Below are 5,798 nucleotides of genomic sequence, written 5' to 3'. Positions count from 1 at the left end.
GAATGGGACCACACGCACTGCCAGGGAGCAGGCTCCGTGCCCGCAGCCACGCTGCCCTCGCAGGCACCTGTTTCTCTCTGCAGAGATTCCTGGTCTTCCTGCTCTAGCTCTGCCCCGCCGCCATCTGAACAAGCCTTTGTCCCCCCACCCATCCCCGTAAAAACCCACTGGGGAAGAACAGAAGCCCCATGTACAAAGGACACCGTTGGATCTTGATTCAGTTACGAACCCCCATCGACATGAACCAAAAATGTGTGTCATAAGGCAAAATGGAAACAACCTCATTGTACATCAAAGGGAGAAATGGTTAAATAAACGAGAGAACATGCACACCACAGATGTTTAAAAAGAGCGAGGCAGATCTGAGGGCGCAGAAACACAGAAAGTGCTGCGCAACCTGCTGTTATGTGAAGAAAAAAATGGCAAAATAATATATATATATATGTGTATATATATATATATATATATATATATAGTGGGCTCTTATTTAGGCTAATTTTAAAACAGTCCCAAGTAGGTGCCTAGAGGCTTTGATATGATTGTAAACACATATGAGTCTGTTAAGAAGATTTAAAAATCATTGCACTTTGGTCAGAAAAATAATAAAAATATGTTATAAACGCTTAAAAATATAGAGGGTCTGAAAAGAATCCATCAAATTGTTAATGGGGAAGGAGCAGTTGGACGCAGGTGGGGATGGAGAAATGAAGGCAGACTTTCAATGTTTTGTTGCATTTTCCCCTGAAAGTTTTAAAATATTGGGAATATATGTGTGTATATATATATATATATTTATGTATGACCATATCTGTGTGTGTGTGAGAGAGAAGTACTTTTTTTAAAATAAATTTATTTTATTTATTTATTTTTGGCTGTGTTGGGTCTTAGTTGCTGCTCGTGGGCTTTCTCTAATTGCTGCGAGTGGGGGCTACTCTTCGTTGTGGTGCGCTGGCTTCTCATTGCGGTGGCTTCTGTTGCGGAGCGTGGGCTCTAGGCGCGTGGGCTTCAGTAGTTGTGGCACAGGGGCTCAGTAGTTGTGGCACAGGGGCTCAGTAGTTGTGGCTTGCGAGCTCTAGAGCGCAGGCTCAGTAGTTGTGGCGCACGGGCTTTGTTGCTCCGCGGCATGTGAGATCTTCCCGGACCGGGGCTTGAACCCGTGTCCTCTGTATTGGCAGGCAGATTCTTAACCACTGCACCACCAGGGAAACCCGAGAGAAGTACTTCTAATGAAGAACTCCCATTTTGTTATGCACAGCCAATTCTCGTTATTTGTGACAGTTACATCCTATGACGTTGACACGAACCAATGAATTGAATGAGACAATTCTGAACCAATGATCCTACAGGAAATACAGGGTTAAGTTCCTGCAAGCCTCTGATCACAATATTTTCATCCACTGACTAACATACAATCTTGTTGTGTGTGTTTCTGTTTAAATGCATCTTATTTAATATAAATCGTTGACTCACTAACATCGACCCCAGCCTGTAACTCGTGGCCAATTGAAGCTTCTGACACATGTGTGTTCTCCGTAAGCCCCCTCACGACTTTCCTGCTGTAGGACACCGGACAGCACTTCAGCACTAAGCTTGGGAGCCATTTTAAACAGCGAAATCAGCAAGAAAAAGCACAAAAATGTGAAAAGCGTGACACCAAATAGCGCACAAAAAGGATCCATGTTTTTGTTTTTGTTTTTCTTTGCCAGCCGCACCGAGTGCTTGTGGGATCTTAGTTGCCCAACCAGGGATTGAACCTGGAGTCCTCGGCAGTGAGAGCACGGCGTCCTAACCACTGGACTGCCAGGAGATTCCCCAGGACCTATGTTTACAGTATAAGAACTGACATAAGAAGGCAGAGCCACGGCCGGGAATGTGCTGCTGGGCGAATCAGGTTTTTGTCACTTTGTGCATGTCCCAGGATGATCACGAAAGTGCCTTGAGTATTGATTTGGGGACTACAAAGAAATTTTAGCGAGTGGGCATGTTCACAAATGGGGATTGACTGTATATACTTCAGCCTTCCTCCCACACCTGGGATCACTCTCATCTTGGGTTTTTAAGGTTCCATTTGGCTTCTGCAAGCTCCCTGGTGCTCACAGCAGACCACTGTCAGGCTGTGTGATCAATATCTGAGCTCAGTTTCCTCTCCCTTGCAGGGTCGAGCGTCTGCACACTGCCTAACACAGTGCCTGACATGTAGCAGGTGCTCAAAAACGGCCAATGTTACCATCACCACCATCGTCCCGTGATGGGCATTGGGGGTTCCACTGAGGTTTGGTAAAGGGCTGTTTACACCAGAACTCCAGGCTGGCATCCTTTTCACGTATTCTTTGTCCCACCTTTCCCTTCTCTGGCTGCACCTACAAAAGCAGACAACAATCTGAATATTGGAACATTGAAGCCAATAAAATGACTTCCTGACACCAGGTTGAATGGGAACTTTTCCCTTTGAAATGATGGTCCTCTTCTCTTCTCTCCCATCACCTCAGGTGTGACCCTGGGGCTCTGCTCTCTCCTTGGGATTCCCATGAGTCTGCTTAGCACAGATCTCGCTGCTTATGGTTAACAGTAAAAAAAAAAAAAAAAAAAAAAAGCTTCAGGCTCGGAGCCAGGATGGCAACTCACTAGGGCTGGGCTGCTGCTTACTCATCAATATTCCCTGTGCTCAGCACAGATCAGTGCCTTGTGAAAGGCTATCAGCTGAAAAAATAGGGCCCAGGAGTGAACGGAGCTTCCCACTCCAAACCTCCCCCAGTACCAAGTAGAAGGCAAAGAACACGTGTCAGCAGTGTGTGCTCAAGAAGCAGTATCTCACTTACTGGTATTTTCAGCTTAGTCTAGTGTATCTAAATTTCCTAAATGGCCCTAGACACATTTTTTCACTCTAACGAAACTGTGATTTCATTAGAAATTTCACCCTAATGCAACCTGGGAGAATAATGTAAATTTCAATTTTTAATTTTAAGAAACTTTTAATACTGGAGAGAATAGTCAGAAAAACGAAGGGAGCAGTGGACAGAGTTAGCACTCAAAATATATTTGTGGAGGGGTAGGAAAAGGGAGGAGGCTAAATGCCTGACAACTGGATGACCAGACAAACTAGCAAATGAACCAATGCATGAATGAAATGGAACCACTGTATCTCCCCTACACCTGACCACGGCTGGAAAGGGAGAGTGGTGAAGTGAGTTGGCCAATATAGAACAGGCATTAGCACAGCAGGTATATTTGCTATGTGACTGGCTCTGTGCTGTGCCTTTTGAATGTATTAACTAACTGAAACCTCAAGCCAATTTCTACAAGATAATTATTGCTGTCCCCATCTTACAGATGAGCAGACTGAGGCCCCTGAGAAGCAAAGCAACTTGCCCAACCTCACAAGGCTGGTTAGCAGGGCAACTGGACTTGAACCCACACGGCTGGCTCCAGAAGCTGCCCTCCCAGCCACTATAAGACACTGTCCCTCTGGGCTGTGATGGCTCTGGTCCCTCAGAGACACTCCCAGGAGGCCAACACCCTACCCGGTGGTGCGAGAGAGGGGTTGTGCCCTGCTCAGGATGGTGCCTAGATCCTGCTGCCCAAATCACTGGGTCCGGACTCCTTTGCTGCCTCTTTCCCATTTCTCCACAGTCTGGTTCCAACAGAACTTTTTGCATCTTATCTCTTTCTTCTTCTTTTCCTGTACCAAGTGCTGCGTCCCAGCCCGGCTGCTCCCTGGTCACACCCATGCGTTCCTGTCTCTACGCCTATCCTACTGCTGCTCCTGCCCTGGCCCAGAATGCGTTCTATTGCAATCCTCTCCACATCTCCAAGCCAAGCTTCCATGCTACCTAGCCCATGAAGACCTCCCTGGTTGTCCCTGCTGGAATGCATCACACCTTGCCTGCCTTTAGGCGTCAGTAGTTAACTATCATACCCACCCCCGCCCCCCCCACCCCGCCCTGGTCCTCTCCCCCTCCGCCCACCATTCCCATCCTAAGAAAGTCTCATTGACCAACAGCGTGCGCTGCAACTTCACACCCCTCCCCACCCCAGACCTTAAGATGCTGGAGAGCAGGGAGCTTAGTCCGCCTCATGCCCTTGTCCCCACAACCTGGCACTGCAACTGACATAGTAAATGAACATACCTCTGACCTTTTGGATACAATGAGGGTATTAACAGTAAAAGTCGATGACAGTTTAAAAGTCATCTGCTCCATGAGTCCATGTTCCGCTGCTAGCTGCTAATAACATGCTGGCGTCCCAAAGTCCTTAATTCCAGGACTCCTTAAGACTCCCTCGGTACACACCGCTTTTCATCACGCTTCTGTGCCTTTGCCATGCTGTTCCAATATTTGGAATGTTCTTTCCCATCTCAGTTGCTCAGAGAGAGAATCCAATCCTTGTAAACTTGGTTCAATGTCCCCTCCTCTAAGAAGCCTTCCCTGATCACTTAGCGCCCTCCTTTGCCCCAGAGTGAACCACTTCTTCTTTCGAGTTTCTCTGCACGTCACACCTACCTGGGAGGTTACCAGGCTTGCTGCTGTACTGCAATGGGTATTTCCATGTGTCTGTCCCCTGATAGCTCTTTGAGGCCAGGAACATGTCACATCATCTCTATGGCCCCAGGACCAAACATGGTAATGTTCAAGCATATTTTGGGGTAGATTTCTCCAAAAGAAAATCTATGTGTATTTGGATAAATTACTACACATGTAGTGCTTAGAACAGCATCTGGCACATAATAACTGCTACAGACATATGAGCAATTGATACAGCCCAACGGAGCTGTGGTGAGGATTAGATCAGATCATACTTAAAATGTGCCCTGTCCAGAGCCTGGTATATGGTAAGAGTTCAATTGACAGAAGCTGTTATTTAGTATGAATTTAGCTCAAATTCAGCACATTACATATGAGCTCTTGGGGAAGAAAAACAAACCTGGACAGAAACTCCAAGGCTTTCGATCTCACTCTGCAATCTCCTGTGAAAGGGAAGTGGGTGTGTCCTGCTGCCTGACTCAGAGAGAGGCGCCCCCTCCCACCTGGTCCTACCCGTCTTCTTGTGTCTGCCCATCCATGCAGTGATCAGACTTGACCCTGGAGAGTAGCAAAGATCCTATCACTGCCCCAGGGTGGGGGCTGGCAGGAGGGGTTATAATTATGGGTTTCACTGAAATTGTGGCTATAAGGAACGCTGCTTTCTGCGGCTCCTCTAAGGGTTCTGTGGGCCCCTCCACGACCCCTCCTGCCTGGGTGCCCCCAGAAGTCAGCACTCCCAGCCCAGCGACTAACTTAACTGTGTGTGCTAAGCACTTTATGTGAAGTATCTCATTTAATGCCCACAAAGGGCATTCTTTTCCCCATTTCACAGATGAGGAAACCGAGGCTCAGGGAGGCAAAGGGGGTGGCCAAGACAGGCTCCAAGGTCTTTTTGAACCTCGGGCCCGTGATCTTAACCTCCACTTGGTACCAAATGGTACCATTTGCGTCCCAAATGGTACCAAAATCTGGTAGTAATCATACAGTTAGGAAACTGGCCTCTGGACCCCAAGAGCCCTGGGTTTGATTCTTGGCTCTGACCTGTGTCATCCCGGGCAGTCACATCACCTCTCTGAGCCTGGGTTTCCTCCCAGGTTTGTTGTGAGGACTAGCTGAGAAAATGTATGTAAGTGTCTGTAAGTGCCTGGGACAGATAAGGGTTCAGTAAGACTCGGATAATATTCATTCACTGTCATTGTCGTCGTTAGGCTGCAGAGTCCTGAAATCACTGTCTACATACATACAGACATCAAGGCGTTAAGAAACCTCTTGGTATTA

The sequence above is a fragment of the Globicephala melas genome, chromosome 1, assembly GCF_963455315.2.
Source record: "Globicephala melas chromosome 1, mGloMel1.2, whole genome shotgun sequence".
NCBI classification, from domain to species: domain Eukaryota; kingdom Metazoa; phylum Chordata; class Mammalia; order Artiodactyla; family Delphinidae; genus Globicephala; species Globicephala melas.
Note: the sequence above shows the minus strand (reverse complement) of the source record.